General features: G+C 39.6%; 1 long non-coding RNA gene across 1 annotated transcript in view; it reads left to right on the top strand.

Annotated features, from left to right (window-relative positions):
* Nucleotides 1-19,990, top strand: part of LOC115296643 — an 83,216-nt gene that overhangs the window by 9,689 nt on the left and 53,537 nt on the right. The window contains exon 2 of the long non-coding RNA XR_003910975.1: nt 13,037-13,093. This is a non-coding gene — a long non-coding RNA (uncharacterized LOC115296643). The remainder of the gene's footprint in view (nt 1-13,036; nt 13,094-19,990) is intronic.

Below are 19,990 nucleotides of genomic sequence, written 5' to 3' on the forward strand. Positions count from 1 at the left end.
TTAACAAAATTTTTCTTTCAATCCATGAACATGGAATGTTTTTCCATTTCTTTGTGACTTCTTCAATTTCTTTCATAAGCTTTCTATAGTTTTCAGTGCACAGATATTTTACCTCCTTGGTTAGGTTAATTCCTAGGTATTTTTATGGGTTTTGGTGCAATTATAAATATGGCTGATTCCTTGATTTCTCTTTCTGCCACTTCATTATTGGTGTATAGAAATGCAACTGATTTCTGTACATTGATTTTACATCCTGCGACTTTGTTTAATTCACGGACCAGTTCTAACAGTTTTTTGGCGGAGACTTTTGTGTTTTCTATGTAGAGTATCCTGGTGTCTGTGAAGAGTGAAAGTTCGACTTCTTCCTTGCCAGTTTGGATGCCTTTTATTTCCTTTTGTTGTCTGATTGCTGAGACTAGGACTTCCAGTACTGTGTTGAGCAACAGTGGTGAGAGTAGACATCCCTGTTGTGTTCCTGACCTTACAGGGAAAGCTCTCATTGAAGATTCCCCCTTTTTCCCCATTGAAGATGATATTAGCAGTGGATCTTTCATATATGGCCTTTATGATGTTGAGGTATGTTCCTTCTAGCCCTACTTTCTTGAGGGTTTTTATCAAGAAAGGATGCTGTATTTTGTCAAATCCTTTTTCTGCATTTGTTGAAAGGATCATGTGGTTCTTATCCTTTCTTTTATTGATGCGATGTATCATGTTGATTGATTTGCAAATATCTTTTCAACACTAACTAAATCTCATTAACATTATCTCCATCATGTTAATAGGAAAAACAGGTCTTAGAACAGTGACATTTTATGATTAAAAACAGATTTATTTAAATGGCTGAGTTGCATCCATTTGAATATTGTCCACTACTTCCATAATAATAGCAGAAGTTTTCCACAGATATTTTTTAATAGCTATATCTCTACTAACTATAACAGTAATTACATCTCTATTAAGAGTATAAAACCTTGAATCACAAGTCTTGATTTGATATGTGCTAATTGCTTATCAGAAATTACTCATTTGTAGCCTATCATTGCTAAAATTACTTTCATGGAGAAAATTGGGCAATTTGGTAAGGTCATTAATGCCACTAGGCCACTAGTGTCACATTTAGTATTCCAAAAACTGTCAGGGTCTGAGTTAGTCCAGAGGCCTCCTATGTTTACCCAAAGAGGAAGGTACAGGGAGAATCTGGCCCCAAATGTATAATCAAATGCAATAAAATTGCTTTAATCTGTTATTGGTTTTTTTTTAAAGTTTATTTATTTTGAGAGAGACAGAGACAGCATGAGCAGGGGAGGGGTAGAAACAGAGGTGGGAGAGAGAGAGAGAGAGAGAGAGAGAGAGAGAGAGAGAGAGAGAGAGGGAGAGGGAGGGAATCCCAAGCAGGCTCTGCATCATCGGCACAGAGCTCAGCATGGGGCTCCAATGCACAAACTCATGAGATCATGACCTGAGCCAAAGCCAAGAGTCAGATGCCTAACTGATTGAGCCACCCAGGCTCCCCACTCTGTTATTGGTTTATTCAAAATCATGAACCAATCAAAGCATTTGCTGTTCTTTAGCTGAACAGATACACTCTGTATCCCTTTGTAAAAAATATCAGTTAATCCCAACCTTACTAACACAAAGTTTCATAAAGTGGCATATGTGTGTGTGTGTGTGTGTGTGTGTGTGTGTGTGTGAATGCTCTTACTTTTGATCTCAGAAAAATGAGGCTACATTTTGTATCCAACTCTGTGGTGTAATAGTGCAATATACTGTCTTGAACAAAACTCAAAATGTTTTACAGTTAATTAGTCCTATTTAGGGTTGAAATAATCCACTGGGGAACACCAAGTGCGTGGTAGTTTGATGACTGGGAGAGTAGAGCCAACAAAATAACTGCATGAACATCCCAAAGCTCCAGTGCTGGGATGGTTGGGCTGGGCAGAGAAGAGCCAGGACCACTGCCTACACAGATGTCCTCCTGTGGGCTCAGAGGTATAGGGAAAACACAGACCCATCCTGGCTTGAGGAGACGCACAGGGCTGAGATGAATGGCACTGGAGAAGGAACATCACAAAGGCAAAGACAAGGTAAGGTAAAATGAAACATTGACATAATATGATAAGGACAGTGGGTTGGAATGGTTTACATTTCACTTCTCTGTCACCATTCTTATAATTTCCATTTGGGTTGTGTAACTGGAAAGTCCATGGGTACTGGCTGGCCCAGACTCTGATGATATGGTATCTGACTCTCTCACTGCTGCTTTTGCTATGAAGGGAAAGGTGGTGACCAGCAGCTTCAGGCTCACATAGTACTTACTGTTCAATGTTTCTGGAGAGGGACAACAACAATTTCTCTTTTCCAAGGTCCACACATCAAACATTTAAACAGCCCTCCTGGGTCATGTACCCATGTGATGGACACATCATTTAAGAAAGGGAGATAAAAACCATGATTGGCACATTCTTATCTTGAAAGAAAGAGAGGTGTTGGGCAGACAAAAACAGCCAATGTCTGGAGTGCCTGGGTGGCTCAGTGGGTTAAGCATCTGACTCTTAATTTCAAATCAAGTCATGTTCTCATGGCTCATGGAATTGAGACTCAGGTTGGGCTGACAGCACGGAGCCTGCTTGAGATTCTCTCTCTCCACACCCCCTCTCAAAATAAATAAATAAACTTAAAAAAGTTTTAATAAAAAAATAGCCAATGTCCACCACAGTTTCCTTGAGGTGCTTCTCTTGACCTGGGATACGTGTAATTCTGATATGAGTTACGTTTTTTGAAAGTTCTCAAAGAGGAGCAGCTCTTAGTTTATGTGGACAATCCAGGCACACTTTCATATTCAGTCTGCTTGTGTCCAACCAAATACCTATTCTCTTCAGCCTATTCTTTTCCAATGTTCACAATGTCATGCCCTCTGAGGACAGAACTCCTAAAATGTGCTGATATGTATGTGGCAGGGAATCTTGAGTCCCACACATAAATGTTTGCACCTAATTTCTTTATCAGTAGGGAAATGTTGATAATTTCTGAACCTGGAGTGAAATGACTGGGTTTTTCACTTTTGAGAGATCAATCAGGAAGCAGTGTGCAGGACAAATCAGACAGGAGGTACAGGAATGAGGTAGGAGACTCTAACAGTAGTCTAGGCAGGAGGACAGGGGCCTGAATAAAGATGGGAAAAGAGGAGGGGATAGAACTAATGATAGTTTGAGAGGGGAACTCTCAGTTCTTGGAAACTGACTTGATGTTTGGTAGCAACAGAGAAGGATTGTTTTAAAACAATATAATTTCTCAAGTTTTGGAATTCAGAAAGAAGAGGAAGGAGATTTGGATTCAATGTACAGCAGATGATTAGAAATACGTGTCTCTCACTTCAGGACAGAGATTAGAGCTGGAGAGAGAATCATGAATACAGTTACAGCTGAAATAATAGGGATAAGGAGATTATATCAAAAAGACTGTAGAGAAATAAAGGACAGCAAATAGCACTCAGTCAGTCACTCATTCCATAAACCTGGAGTTGTCCTTGATCCCTTTCTCCCCCTCACTTCTCTGTATTCACCCTTTCAGACATGTTTGACAATTCTGTCCTCAACATTTATATTGGATCTGTGCTTCTCCACACTTCCACTCTTTCCACCTTAGTCCAGGCTGTGGACACTCCTGCCTGGGCTCTGCAAGTGCAGTGGCTCCTTAAAGTTTTCTTTGCTTCCACTCATGCCTACCTCCAGTTTATGTATATATTCTTAAATGTGAATTGTTTCATGTCACTCAACTGTTCAAGACCCATTAATGGTTTCCCACTGAGATTAGAGTGCAATTCAAGCATCCTGTCATGGTCTAGAACACCTTGCATACGCTGGCCCTCACTCTTCTCCCCGACTTGATATCATTCTTCCCTAAACTGGCTTCCTTTCTGTCATATTCATCTCTTAGTTTCTCAAACATGTCAAGTTCTCTTTCAGTTCTGCTCTAAACTCCTTCACAATCCTAGCCCTGTTTCTTCTCCTTACCTTCCATCTCTCAGCTTGTCTCTTCCCACTCCCTTAATTCTCCCAAGAACACAATGGTGGTTTTTTAAATTGCTTAATGAGTCATATTTCAAGAACACACCCTCCATGACCACCCTATCTGCCTTCCCAGCACTGCAGTATGGATCTGAATAGGAACAAGGTGAATATTCAGAAACCTCCTTAGAGGCCAAGGGGTAGGGAACCCCTGGGCCCAATCCATTACATAATGCCTGTAAAAATCTCCATACTTTCCCTTTTAGAAATGTTTCAGTTTTAAAGAATATAAAGATAAAAATTGAATTTATTAAAAAAAAATAGGGTATCAAAGAATTCTTTACTTGACAAAAGGACCCGTCTTGAGGTTTCTTAAAATATTGATGTTTTTCGTAATATATTCAAAGCTTGTAATTTTATTTTCCACCATTCAGTTCACACAAGTTTTCAAGGGTATAGCAATTGCAGAAGATAAAGCATGCTTGTATTATTCTGTCATAGATGACAAAATTGAGTCACAAAGCCTTGCTGAGAATGACAAAGACACAATAATAGAGTCAAGGGTAGCAACCAGAGAACTATTAGCATTGAACTTTGCTCAAATCAAAGACGAATTCCATCTCCCCAATACTCTTCTCTTAAAATATAGATTACACTCCTGCCATTGTTTTCTAACACCTGCAGCGGACTTGAGTATAAAAATCTTGGTGATTTTTATTTTTTATAGCACTGAGTAGGGGATTCCCAGATTTCATTCCTCCGAGCCCTTCTCGGCCCACCATACTGGTTGTGTTGAGTTGCCTGCATCGAGGCTATTTTTGATAATACACTTGTATTTTATCCAGTGAGCAATCAGGCAGAGAAGCAGTACGGGGACAGTTAACTTACATTTTAGTGTAATTTCAAAATGTGAATAACAAGTTCTTTTTTTAAATAAAAAAGGAAATGAAATTAAAAACAAGACTTCAATTTAATCTGGGAGACTTGAAATGGCAAGCTTGCCCCTTGTCAATTTTGTTCCGGTTCACCAAGTCTCAACTATCACAGCCTCAGGGTAAATGAAGAAGAAAGTGTTGCTTGACCCTTGAACTCCTTGCATTTGTGGGTAATCTGGACTCCAGTGTTATTTTAAAGGGTTTTTATGTTCATAGATTTCTGCTTATGTTAACAAAGTTTTCATAGATATAGCTCTATTTGATGCTAACCGGAAAGCGTATGGTTACCATACAGTAATTTACAAGAAAGAAAAAAACACCCCAAATTCTTAGATATTTATGTTAAGTATACACAAAATTAAGATCTGGGACCAACCCTGTCTATACACAACATCATCATATTGTGATTTCAGGGTAGAAATTAAAGCTAGTCCTTGCTCAAAGACATTTTGACATTGACAGGATAACCGGCTTGATTGTTCATTTCACCTGGCCTATCCTCCCGTGTGCACCAGGACAAGGGTGAAAAATCCTACTTAGGCAACTGTTGTAACGGAAATTGAAGGCCATGTAAATCCAGGGTTTAAATTAACTGCCTAGAGCTTAAGCACCAACAGTCAGTACCTACTTAGAAGCCTATGTGTTCCACATCATTCTCAAAAACTAGAAGGGAAAAATGCCAAATCACACTCTTTCAGCACATAGCAATCATATATTGGTCCTGAAAATGATTTTAGTGCTAACATGGAAAAATAAAATGGTTTTTGACCAAAACATTAAGTTTTGCCTTTAAAAAAATCAAGTAATTCTAAGTGGACACACAATTTTTCCTCAAAATTTTCACATCTTGGGGTGGGAACAATAATAATTACTGTTATTTGAGGTAAACACTAAGCCAGTACTTCATATATATTATTTGTTAATCTTCACAACAACTCCACAAAGTAGTATGTTTTATTACTGCTTCTTTCCAGACGAATAAACTCAGAGGGGTTAGATGTCAGTATTCACACCAGTTCTCTTGGAGATGGAGTTCCAGTCTGTGGCAAGAGAAATTACATTGCTTTTATTTTTACCTTCATGGCCCAAATCTGTATCTTTATGTATTGGTCTTATTTAAAAAGGGAGACTAATAAAATGGTCAGTTCTGACATTTGGTTTTACCCTAAAAATGGCCATCTTACATGGCCATGCCATTTTCTTGGCATTCAGTTACACTCGACCCTGACTTGGTCTTCCTTCTTTCTTCCTGTGACCCCATTTGACCTCAAATTGTTCTGTCCTGTCCTTTTTTCCCCTCACTCAAGAGTTTTCTAGCATGCTATCTACAAGAGGTATAGCAGACTTATATCCATTACACACATTGGATTATTTATAATGAATGAATTTTTAGGTATAGTTTGTACTAAATTGTAACATACTTGTAAAGGGCACAAACCGTAAATTCACACCTCAACGGATTTTTACAATGTGAACATACCCATATAACCAGCACCCATATCAAGAAATATATTACCAAACTCATGGTATTTCAAATGCTGAAGGAGGTGTTCCTATTTCAAAATTTATGTAAATAAACTTTTTGTAAAGGTAAGAATGCATTTGAAATGTGTTCCATTATGTCCCACTTTAGGTTTTATGCATTTTGATTTTCATACCTTATGTTTTCTTAAACCCATGATGTATTTGTTGAACAATATAAGCACCTAGATATGAACACCTCTCCCATCCTAACCCTGGATCAAAACTCAGCACCATATAATTCTTGAACTGCTTTTGTCTGGTTATTAAATTAAATGTGGTCTTTTTACAATAAACATCTAGTGAAGACATGTCTGTTTTGAATTTTTAAAATTTGCTTATCTTCAAGAAGCAACTCCTCTGAGGATTTTTCTCTTCTGCTTTCCAGTGGATCCTTGTTTCATATTGGGAGAAATAAGTTTCCAGTAAAAGCTGTATACCATGTAATATATATGGTATACACATATATGATGGTATAGATATATGTGATGTAATATTATGTATACATATATGTGATATAATATCCATGTAAATTATATATGTGCATATGTATCTTTATATATATATAAAACCCTTGAATAATACTGGAGTTAGAGGCCAAACCCCTGTGCAATAAAAAAATCCATATATAACTGTTACTTCCCAAAACTTAACTATGAATAGCCTATGGTTGACCAGAAGCCTTACTGATGCCATAAAGAGTTGATGAACACATATTTTGAAAGTTATGTGTATTGTATACTGTACTTTTACAATAAAGTAAGCTAAAGAAAAGAAAATGTTATTAAGAAAATCATAGGGAAAAGAAAATACACTTACAACACTGCACTTTAAAGAAATCCAGGTATAAGTTACTTGCAGCTCAAACCTTTATCCATTCATCTGCCAATGGACATGCAGGTTGTTTCCAAATCTTGGCTATAGTAAATAAGGCTGCAAGGAACATGGGAGGTGCAGCTGTCTCTTCCAGGTAATGATTTTATTTCCTTCAGATACATACCCACAAGTAGAATTACTGGATTATATGATAATTCTATTTTTAATTGTTTGAGGAAACTTCATAGTGTTTTGCATTGTGGTTACACCAACTTGCATTCCCATCAACAGTACAGAGGGTTCCCTTTTCTCAACATCCTCACCCATGCTTATTATTTTTTATTCACTGGTGGTCTTCATGCTCTTCAGAGTCTATAGACTGCTCCAGTATTGGGCCATCCCCTAATGTAAAATTATGGTAGGAAAGTAAAATTATAAAATCATTAAATTTTAGGGTTCCAAAGACTCTTAGACATCATTTTTCATGGGAAGAGCAAGGAGGCTGGGGGTTAAGGCATTAAGTGATTTGGGCTCCGACATCCAGTAATGTAGTCATGAAGCCAGAGTGCGAAGACAGCAGTCTGACGCTCAGCTTAGAGTTTATATGATACTTCCATTCTCTATCTTTAACTTGAAATCAAATTATATTGTGTTTAAAGTTACTTTTTTTTGCATTGGATTTATTTTGTGCACAAAACAAAAATTGAGAAAGTATGGAGATGAAGAAAATGTAATATTTTAGTTTGTTTCTTTGAAGTCTTTTTGTGTTTTGTAATCTATTATTTGTACATTCTTATCACTATTTATATGTAATTTTATATCGTGCTTAAAATATGGGTTTTTTAAATCATGCTATGGTAAACTTGGTTTTATGGTGACAAACTCCTAGTGAAAGTAGTTTCATGTTGAAACCAAGTTTATCAATGTTATAAAAGCTACAGTGGTTGCTGAAAGAAATTGATACTTTGTTCCCATAGGAACAAAATACAGAATCTCTAGATTCAAAGGATATAAAACGTAAGTTGGGATGAGAAATATTTTACCCTTCCTGGAAAAATGTGAAAATTACTATCCTCTGATTGAAAAACATGGTCATGTGGTTACAATCTCCTGAAAGTTCTAGGTGGGGTCTCAGCTTTCCTTGTGTTAGTGGTGGTGCAAGGTGATCATGGTAGGAGGTTAAGGGAAATGAAACTAACTGATAGTCAGCCCCTCATAGAGCAGAGAAGTTGTTCGAAAAAGCAAGTGAGCACCTTGCACTTGATAATATCTAACTTGGTATTTAGGTGCCCTTATTAAAGAAGGGAACAAAGGGAAGGGATTTTTTATATCAAGTTGCTCTAAAGCATTTAGGACCAGTATAGTGACTTTTCCATCCAGGTATTGGCTCTTAACTTTAAATTAATGATAATGATTTTGAATGAGTGGGAAAAGTTCTACCTAATTCTGCTCAGAAACCAAGGATGAGAATGAGATGGAATTGAGAACACCTGAAGGTGTAAAGTCAGCAACCAGCAGTTCCTGGATGGGCACTCTTCCCATCTGAACCCCTCTCTTAGCAGCACTTGTCTATAATGCTGTGGGCTGTGACTTAACTGCCTTACCTTCCCTGTGTGACTTCTCCGTTCCTCTACTAGTGTGCCCTACATCTCACACACAAAAAAACCACTCCCGTGGTTGTCTCAGAGTCTGCGTCTGAGATTATACAAGCTAAAACATACTGAAAAGCCCAAAGAAAGATTCTGAGAATAAAATATACTGAGTGGTATTATGAAGTGGAATTATCACTGGAGGAGATGCATGCAAACACATTTATTTAATTAGTCCTTGTGATGGATGCTATGTTGTGGACCCCCACTCACCCCCCCTTAAAGACTTATTACCCCAGCTTTTGGGAGTACTGTTGGCAGACAGCCCTCACTAGTGGTACCACTATATAGGATTAGTTTTGGCTAAAGAAGCTGCTTCCCTCAAGGTCACACTTCCTTCCTGGGTTGACCCCCCCCCCCCCACATCCAATGACAGATCCAAGTGGGAGTTTAAAGGTCTGACTCTCTCAGTTCATTTGGAGAGTGCGCCAAAGGGTCACCTCATTTTCAGAACTCCTTGTCAGTTCAGGTGAGGCATTCCACTGAGACCACGCCGAGGCTTGACTTCTCCCTCTGCCCCACGCTGCTCCTTCTCTTCTCAGATGATCCCAAGAACATTCCCTAAGAAACCTCCCACCTGCTAATCTCCATCTCAGAGTCCATTTCCCAGGAAACCCAACCTGTGACAGAATTGATGAGCACCTACTGTGCACTAGAGAGTATTCTGAGGGATACAGTGACGACCAAATAAGCTTTCTCCCTTTATATTTTATTTGGAAGAAGTTCACATTCTATAGCAAGAGTCAGTAAACTTTTTCTGTAAAGGGACAGATGTAAATATTTTAGGCTTTGTGGGTCATATGGCCTCGGTCACAGCCACTCAGTTCTGCCACTGTACCATAAAAGCAGACTTAGAAATATATAAAGGATTGGACAGGACTGTTAATCAATAAAACTTTATTTACAAAATAAGAGGTGGGTTGGATCTGGCCCATGTGCTGTAATTTGCTGACCCCTGTTCTAGAGAGTAGGAAACAAGGAAACCAACAATTAAGCAAGAAAACCTCAGACAGTAATAGTGCAATAAAAGAAAGAAATTAGGGTGATATGATAAAGAAGTGCTATTATTGATTTTTAAATTAAAATTTGTTTGATAATTAGTATATTCATATGAATCAAAACCCAAAAGAATCAAAAACGTATTCACTTGCAAGTTTATGTCCTGGTTCATTTTGATCCCTAATAGAATAAATTTATTTACTACTTTTGTGTTTGTTTTCAATATAAGCAATTATAAATATATATCCTTATCCCTCCTTTCATGCAATGGTTAGCATATGATGTATCTTGTGTTCCACCTTACTGTTAACTCACTCGATATGTCCTGGAGATTGCAGAGATCATCTCCATTTGTTTTTCTGTATCTGAGTACTAATCCCTAATATGGGTATGGTAGTTTATTTAATCAGTTCTTTATTGTATTAGAGTTCTCCAGAGAAACAAAACTGATAGAATGTGTGTGTGTGTGTGTGTGTGTGTGTGTGTGTGTGTGTGTGTAGGAACTGGCTGATGTGATTTTGGAGGCTGACAAAGTCCCAAGATCTGCAGAGTAAGTTGGCAAGCGGCAGACCCAGGAGAGCTGATGGTTCCAATCTGAAGGCCGGCAGCCTGAGAGCCAGAACAGATATTTCAGTATGTCAGTTCAAAGACAGGAAAAAGCTGATTGTCTCTTATTGATTGCATGGTGGAGAGAGCTAGGGAGGGTCAGCCTTTTTGTTCTTTTCAGGCCCTCAACAAACTGGATGAGGCCCATGCACAATAGGGAGGGCAATCTGCTCTACTCAGTCTACCATTTTTTTTTTTAAATATAGCCTTCACACCCAGTGTGGAGCCCAGTGCAGGGCCTGAACTCATGACCCTGAGATCATGACCTGAGCTGAGATCAAGAGTTGGATGCTTAATCACCAGAGCCACCCAGGCACCTCTTAGTTTACCAATTTAAATATTAATTTCACCCCAAAACACCATCACAGAAACACCCAGAATAATGTTTGACCAATTATCTGGGCATTTTGCGACCCAGTCAAGCTGACACATAAAATTGACTATTCCACGCTCTTGGGTTATTTCCAAATTTTTGCTATTACGTAATAATACTGCAGTAAGTGACCTTGTATATATATTGTTTCCTAGTGTGCGGGTATATCTACCTGTAGGATAAAGTCTCAGAAGTGGGCTCACTGGGTCCAAGGAAGTAACTTTGATAGGGATGGCCATGTTGCCATCCATGAGATTTATTCTAATTTGCAGTCCCATTAGCATATGTAAGTGATCGTTTCCCCACAGCCCTGGTAACAATGATATGACCAAACTTTGAGAAATATTTGCCAATTTGAAGTGGTAGCATCATGTAGCTTTGATTTGAATTGCTCTGTGTGTAAGTGAGATTGCATGGTTTTTGGTATGTTTAAGAACCATTTGTATTGCTTTCTCAGTGAATTTTATGTTCACGTCCTTTGTTCAGTTTCTGTTGGGCTTTTGGATTTCTCTCAGATTGTTAAGACTCGCTAAACATTAAAGGGCTTGACCCACTATGATTCAGGTTGCAAACATTTTCTTAGTTTGTCATTTGTATTTTGTGCGAATGTTGCTTTTGTATCAATTTGCATCAATCTTTTCTTTTATGGTTTCTGGATTTTGAACCCTGACTAGGAAGACTTTTGAGGGGTCTTTCAGATGGGGTGCTCAGGGATGATAAAGCCACCCCAATTATTTGCTTGTGTGCTGGGGAAACATTTAGGGACAAGGTAGCAGCTGTGGAAAATCAGAATGTAGATAATTCAACCCAAATGAGAAAGAACACGAAAAATAGGTTTTAATCCACTGTAAACATTTAAAAAGTAAGATAAAACAAATAATATCAGAGAACCACACATAATAAAACTAATTATATTGATTCCAGACTTAAGACATATAATCTTTTTTTGGGAGGAACGATTAGGGTTTGTAATAATTTCTCCATCTGAACTAGAAATGCATAGATTTGATGTGTTTTGATAAATACAGCTTGACTAATTTAAAATTGATTTTAAAATCTTGCTGTTTCATCTTCATAAGTTGAAAAGCAGGTTTGCTTATCCTGGTAGCCTTTTATGGTACTTGAATAGTGGTCTGACTACTTTTAGAAATGAATAATGGATTAAAAGTACACTTTGCAGCTTACATTAGTTACTTTTGTAATGCAAAATAGAAGCATGATAATGTACTATTCAGCATGCTTTAATATGATTTATACATACACTACACAGCATAAGTAATTCATTATGCCCTTCACAGTGCATTTCCTGGGCACAGAAGCTCATGTTTACCAGTATTTCATCTCATAATCAGGTTGTCTAATGGAGGGGGTCTGCGACTATGAATGGGGATTCCGCACTCATTCACGCCCTGACTCCTTCAGTGACCTTAGGCGATACTCTTCTGGGTCTGGGCCGGGGTGCTTATAAAAGTGAATGGACAACACCTTATGGATCCAACTCAGAGGAAGAGACTGTGGACTAATAACTTTAAGGCTGTAAACAGCTTTGAAGTCTGGAATTAAATAGGCTTCATGGTATAATTATTATTATTCCAGGAATTATCCTACTTTGGAAATAACACTCTACAATGGTCATTTAAAAAGGCAGCAGTTCATTTCTCTGCATTTGGGAAGAAATCATCTACTGCTTCATAAATAGCACCTTGTCACACACTGTATTTTTCTATTTGCAAAGTGTGGATTTACTGAATAGCATAGGTGATGGCCCTCAACATCAGCTTCCTTTAAAGCCAACTGCATTCCATTTTTAGAATGAACATGTACAGATTTGATTGAAGCTTGTGAGTTGGAGGTGGGGGAGTGGTTCTGAGAAGCAGACCTTCCCCTAACATTTGTGGGGCCTGGGGCAAGAGTACAAATGGAGGCCCACATACCATATGTTTAAATATTTAAATGGTATAGATCAAGCTAACAGACTGTTAAATAAAATATGTTCTATCCTCTTTCCTCCACAAATATATCTTCATAATGACCTGGAAGGCCAGGTTTGAATTTTAGATTTCTCTGAAGGTCTCAGAAAACTTATAAATCACATTTCTCTTTTTTTCCTCCCCTATTGCCTGGTGTCAGTATGATAGCAACCAGTAACAGTCTCCAGACCAGAATTTGAACACACACATCCTTAAGGTATGTTTCAAACTCTGTACCTATTTATGATAGGCAAATCGTGTTTCTTTTTTGATAACACTGATGACTGTCTCTACGAAAATGGGAATCCATTAGAATAACTGAAACCTCTAAAATACTGAGATTTGTGCCTGTGGAAAATGCTTCGACACAATTTGATTCCTTTGACAATCTAGATTTTGACCTGGTCTATTTAAATTCTGCTGGGAACATAATTTTCACATCAAACTTCCATTGTAAATTGTAGGATGAGTAAAATATGCAGATTTTGCATACAAACCTAATAATAATAATAATAATAATAATTATTATTATTATTATTTTGCCTGAAACATAAACTATTACTTCAGATTCAAAGGAATCTTCTTGGTCAAAGAGATCTAATAATGGGGATGATATAATAGAAAAATTTATATCCTTAGAGACTGCACCTTAAGCAGTTTTATTTTATAGCTGATATTTTTATTTTTGCTTGGGTATACGATTCTTGTTTATCAAGACTCCACTTTCTTTGTTAAAATGTAAAATGCATGTTGGGCAAATGCTCCAGGGCAATTTGCATAAAAAGTGATGACAAAGAGCAATTAGTACTTCATTATTATGCAGTGAAATGCTACTTTGCTCAAAAGTGACTGTAGTTTCTCCCCACCCCCCCAACCCCCTTATAAATCTGGTACAGCATTGTTCTAAAAATAGTACTTAAGAAACCTCTGTTTGTAAATCAGTGTCTTTGACTTTCCTGTAGAAATCTAGGGGGGGAAATGCAAGCACTAAATAAAGTTATTACCCCAGATCTTTATAATGAAAAACAAGCACCAGAATTCTGTTAGATAAGACAGGTCAGAAGATTTTAATGTCTCATCAGATTAGTTCCGTATCTTATTTTACCCCTTGGGATCAGCTTTCAAAGCAGGCTCGGATCATACATTGATAGCAACAACCCCCCTCCCCCAACACAGATCCTGCCTCACATGCACACTCAGAAACAGGGTCATGCCACACACCACTACACTGCGGAGAACAAACAGTCCCAAGGTATCTCTAGTTAGGAAGCCTTGATTTTTGAGTACAGATTTCATTACCATGAAATTCCTTGAGGGCAAAAAAAGAATTGCATCAAAGAAGCAGCGTGAGGAGGCAGACTTTGTAAGTGTTTGCCCCATCACCTGTGTTACCAGGCTCTGCCTGTCTTTAATTTGGCAGGAAAATCTTTTATTTATTTATTTTTTTACATCTTGTTGAGCCAATGTATTATCTAAAACCCTGCAAACCAAAATGTGCCAACACTCTGTGTGTGTGTGTGTGTGTGTGCATGTGTGTGTGTGTGTGTGAGAGAGAGAGAGAGAGAGAGAGAGAGAGAGAGAGGGAGAGAGAGAGAACCTAGTAATTGGATACTGGCAGAATGAGAAGGAGCCATGAGAAACTATGAAACCTTTGGAAACCTTTGGAAAATGACCTCATGAGGCTGAAGATGGACATGGATTACAATATTTCTCTTTGGAAGTCCCAAAGCAGGCTTGGGGGGTGTGGGGAGGAAAAAGGGATAGAGGTGGGAGGTTGGTAGATACTGCACTGCCTTATTTTTGGTTCTCTCTCTAACCTGATCCTCTGTGGCCCAGACCAGATCAATGAAATTCCCACTACCACAGTCCTAGCTGACATGGCTCCAAGAAGGCTGACCTAACATGCTTTGCTTGCATCCTAAGGGGTCTGTCAATCCTAGGAAGCTGGGATCAGCCTCATTACCTGCAGTTTAGGCTCAGGGGCTCAGGGCTGTGCAGCAGGTTTCAGAGAAAGAAGGGGTAGGGATAGACACTTAGGCACATTGCTTTATAAGCATAAGTTACCTGGACAGTGGAATGCCCTTCACCCAGATTTTATTTACTCTCTCCTTTGTTCCTGTTCACCTTAGGCCACCAGTGAAAAGACTATAGGGTAACATAGCTCATACCATTTCAAGGATTCATTGTCTAACTGGAGGTAATGTATGATCATTTTATACACTGCCACAGATTCATTATTCATACAATTTTCTGTTAATTTTTAATGCATCCAAGTTCCTAGTTATTTAACATATAATGCAATTGGCCAGATGTCTTCATAAAGCTATGATAAGTGGCTCTTAGGTACTCTTCCATAGCATCTCAATCTATTAGCCATTTGCTGAGACAGTACTGTTCTTAACCATGGGCAAGATCCCTGCCTTGGATCGCCACACCACAGAAGTCCTCATGATTTGGATGGTGTTCCTTGAAGCCCCCCACTGCAATGCTATTTGGGTTTCAGTGTCCAAGTCAGATCTCATTTCTCCCCTTTAGGGAGAATCTATGAGGTTGACCATATATCTACAGGAGCTCCAGAACTCATGCTTATGTATTGTCTTAGAGCCAAAGTGGGACCTAATTCAGGAGAGCAGCTTGGTCAGCATTTGTTCCCACTGACCCTGGCCAGCAAGTTATTTCTTTTGTAATATTGCATGATGTTAGACCTCTAGAATGGTGCTGACATCCTGATTTGGAGTGACTCTAGTTCACAGGGGATGAAGAAGATAAGAATGTTCACATCAGGCAATAAATACCATTATTTTAAATCTTCATCAGTAACGTGGGTTCCTTTTCCAATACAATTGTTTAAAATTGTTGATTCACATATGGACTTGCAAAATACGTTTGCCTAGGCTCACACTCCCCAGGGATAACCATACCCTCGGGAACCACTGTAGGTTCTTGAACAGGGGCTGCTGTAGACTGAGTATTTAGAAGAGGAGACACTGGTGCTGAAGAAGGGCAGGGAGAGGACAATGGCGTCTGCAAGGCTAAGAGGAGCCAGTGCAGAGAAGTGAGAGCACTCCAGATTGAGTACTTCATTTCCCTTAGGAGTCTCCTAGCTCTCCACATCTGGGCTTCTAATGTGGTCTGAGGCAGTGAGGGCCTTGATGTGAGGCTGCTGGCACCTACAGTGGAAAGAAGTGAAGACATATTTTAATGTAATGCCAGCACCAGTAAAATGATAGCATGTGTGTAACTATGTGTCAGGTGTCATTCTGAGCACTTTGCACACATCACCTGTTCAGTCCTCGTGTCAGTCTTTATTATTTGCATTCTCCAGATGAGGAAACAGAATTAGAGAAAGTTGAATAACTGGCCAGGTGACGTGCTACTGTTACTGGCAAATTAGGTATAGGAGCTGAAGACGTGGGAGGGATCACAGGTGTCTCCATGTATTCGAGGCTGGAGGACAGGGAACACAATTTGGAGGGTTTTGTGGTGCTTGCTGTTTTTTGTTTTCTCATTGGTTATGGTGGTAAGGGATTGGGATGATGAGTGTCTAAGTAGCTGTGATAGCGAGTCACCAGCATAGAAAGGTCCTGCAGAGATTTGGAAATACCCGCCAAGATCAGGTGAGAGGTTGGGCTGGAGGCTGTGGATGTAGGATCATCAGAGACAGGGGGTACGGTTATATGAGTGGCAGAGGTGACTACCCTCCAGGATAGAGTGGGCAAATTTCTTAAGAGAACCAGCTTGGGAGGGAGAGCTCAGTGGGCAAGACTCCAGCATCAACTCAGCAACTAAAATCCCAACCCACTTTTGAAGAACTGTTCTATTATATAGTTTGGTCAGCAGCTCAGCTCCATATTTTCACCCACCAGAATGTTCAGATCAATACTCTCAGTCCTCATGATTTACTGAACCTGAATTTCTCTAACTGCTCCATTAACTCTTTGGAAAGGTTTCTCCCTCTGTTAGCACTGGATCATGATTTTCCATAAAATTTGCCCTTGAGCAGCAATTCTCTCGTCATTCTCGCTGGGGAAATTGTCTTACTCCCTGTACCCCCCCACCCCATCCTTCTTCACTTTCTTTAGAGCTTTGTTTCATGAACCTGCATTTTGCCTGCTAATTAGTGTTTTTGGATATATACTTGCTATTGAGCTTGGAATCTATGGGGATTTCTTTCATTCCAGCTTGTGAGTTCCAAATTCTTTGTGTCAGTTGGTTCTTAACTTTGGATCTTATTGTTTCTACGTTTTGGTGTTAAAGGGCTTGGCACCATGGCCCCAGTCTCTGCGTGCCCTGTCCTGGGTTCACGTTCATGCTGTTGTTTCCCTACGTGCTGGGCACACAGGGGTCTGGTGGCCAAACAGCCGATAATGAAAGGTAAATTTACTCACAATGTGCCCCTTTGCTCCAGGGCATATTTTGCTCCTCTGATCCTCAGCCTCAGCTTCATGGAAAAGCATTTGTCAAGCCCCTAGTTGCCAGAGTGCTGCACTAAGCACGCCGCAGAGTTCTGCCGCCATGGTAGGGCCAAGTGTGACAGAGCCAGGCCTGGGTGTAGGAGAAAATTGCTATGGCTCTGCCTCTTGGACATGGAGTCTTGAAATTTGACGGAAAAAAATGACATCCTCCCAGGTATACCCGGCAACGCTGAGACACCTGACTTGGACCAGGGGCATGGAAATAGCAGTACATATGCAGCAGTGGGGGTGGCATAGAGAGATACCCCAGAAAAGAGGAAGGGGGAGCAAGCTGTTTTTTCCTCAGGAAGCCTGAAGGGTAAGCTCCTAAGAGGAAGCTACAACATCAGCAAGTGGCACCCTCTTCAACAGTTTGCCAGGGAGGGGACAAGCATCAAAGTCCCTACAAGTCATAGCATTTGGACAAATGTCAGCATAGAGCTCTTGCCTATTAGAGCCAATAATCCTGCTTGGGATGACACAAACACATAAATAGGAGTGTAACATAGAATCACATTAAAGGCACAAACAAGTAAAGAAGTAGACACACATGCAGAGCAAGGGATGTTTTGTGTATGGAGGGGGAGGGGTGCTGAAGCTGTACAGTTGGCAGTGTTGTGTGGATTAAATGGGTTAATCCATAAGTGCTTAGAGCAGTCGTGGGTCCTTAGTGAGTGATATATGGGAGCCTGTTGAATGAATGAATGAATGAATGAAGAATCAAGTTCAAGTTAGGAAAGCTAGAGAAATATCAACTCAAGATAAGTGGATTTCTCCTTCTCACACAAGATTTGTGGCACAGACCTGGATTCATAGTTCAGGATTAGAGAAGGTTTAGCTCCATAGAATGTCCTTGAATGTCTGGCCCAGACCAGGTTGATATAGGAAGGTGATTCATCTGCAGGCATGTGCCCTTGTGTGGTGTGGAATGCTGAAATGTAAATAATTCTCTTAGGACAATTCCTCAGGGTGGTGAAAGGGACGGGGTTCCCCATATACTTTACTTTGCTCCAGGCCCTGGAAACCTAACTCTAAAGGTAGTGACCACTGGGTGCAGCTATATATAAATAATGATACCTTAAAAGGATGTTTAAAGTAGAAATTTTACGAGAGCCATAGAATTTGTTTAAAAAGCTCGACCTTGCTCTCTGTCCTAAGATTACACAAAGGTGCAGATTTCTTTTTAATTTTTTTAAGTGTTTATTTTTGAGAGACAGAGACAGAATGCAAGTGAGGGAGGGGCAGAGAGAGAGGGAGACACAGAATCTGAAGCAGGCTCCAGACTCTGAGCTGTCAACACAGAGCTCAAACTCATCAACCACAAGATCATGACCTGAGCTGAAGTTGAATGCTTAACCAACTGAGCCACCCAGGCCCAACAAAGGTACAGATTTTGATGTCAGGTATCAGTCTCTCCTCACACAGGAATTGCTGGCAGCCTCACTGGTCCTGTCCAGTACTCAGATATGCCATGTTGTTCTTGTCCCTGGCTTGTCTGCCTGTTTTTGTGGACATTTGCTTCTTGACTCTCCTCATTGCTACCAGAGAGCTCTTGGTCTTTGCTTCTTTAATTGTGAGCCCTGAAGCAGGATGCTTTGGCTCCCTAAATTCCTAACCTGGGCCCTCTTAGTGTGTGGTTTCTCTGGCATTTGTATTCTTTTCCATACTGTGGCCACAGGAGGGCAGTTTTAATGCCCCTCAGGAGCTACTTGGATCAGACTTCTGGATTGGCCAGCCTTGAAATGCTTTCTGTATTGTGTTAGGAAACATTCCCCAGGCAACAAGAGTTTAGGGAATTACCATTTACTTCTCAGTGGCCAATGACAGATGATTTCCAGGACCCCAAACTCTCCTCTGATGGGTAGAGCTACACTGGGGTTTACAGGAATTCCTGATCTCCAGCTTCAGTCACCTAGAGAAACTTGAGAAGGTCATTCTCATTGGGGATCACAGATTGCGGGGGATCCCGTTCAGCCATGTGGCAGATGCTCTACAAACATCTATCAAGTTCATTGACCAGTTTGTCTCCACCCTCATACAAACATGACCGTTGGAAAGGTAGAGGTGTGTGGGGTTTGTGTGTGGTTATCGCAGGAAGATCACCATACAGATTTTCTAATTCCTTCCTCTGTGTGTTGTTGAATACCAGAGCCCTTTGTCTGCTATCACCAATACATGTGTGTAACTTTTCTAACTTAAAATTCACCTTTCTAAAGTTTTCCCTGATTAATTCAGACATGCTCTGATGACTTTTGTATTTTTTTAAGTTTTAAAATTTGGTTAATACTAATACCTTTTTTGATACTTTAAAAGTTCCTATGCAACTAATGGATGTGACTTAATTGGGGATATACCCAATACACATTATTGATGACACTAGTGAGCCAAAAGACTAAACAGGTAATTTTTGAAGCAAACCATGTTATCCAAGGAATGGCAGCGAAAGGGGAAGACCAACTCTGTTAGTTCTCTTTAGTGGCAGATGTGTGAAAAGTGGTATATTAATATAGCACTAGCCTAGAAATCGATATTGGTAGGAAGATCACAATGATTTTGCAGAAAAATACTACTGCATCTGCTAAGTCCTTTCTTTGTAATCTCCTTTTGCTCTCTAATATGCAATATGTATACTTTCTAAGCTTTCAATTACCTGAAAGGAA

This window comes from Suricata suricatta, chromosome 7 (assembly GCF_006229205.1).
Source record: "Suricata suricatta isolate VVHF042 chromosome 7, meerkat_22Aug2017_6uvM2_HiC, whole genome shotgun sequence".
NCBI classification, from domain to species: domain Eukaryota; kingdom Metazoa; phylum Chordata; class Mammalia; order Carnivora; family Herpestidae; genus Suricata; species Suricata suricatta.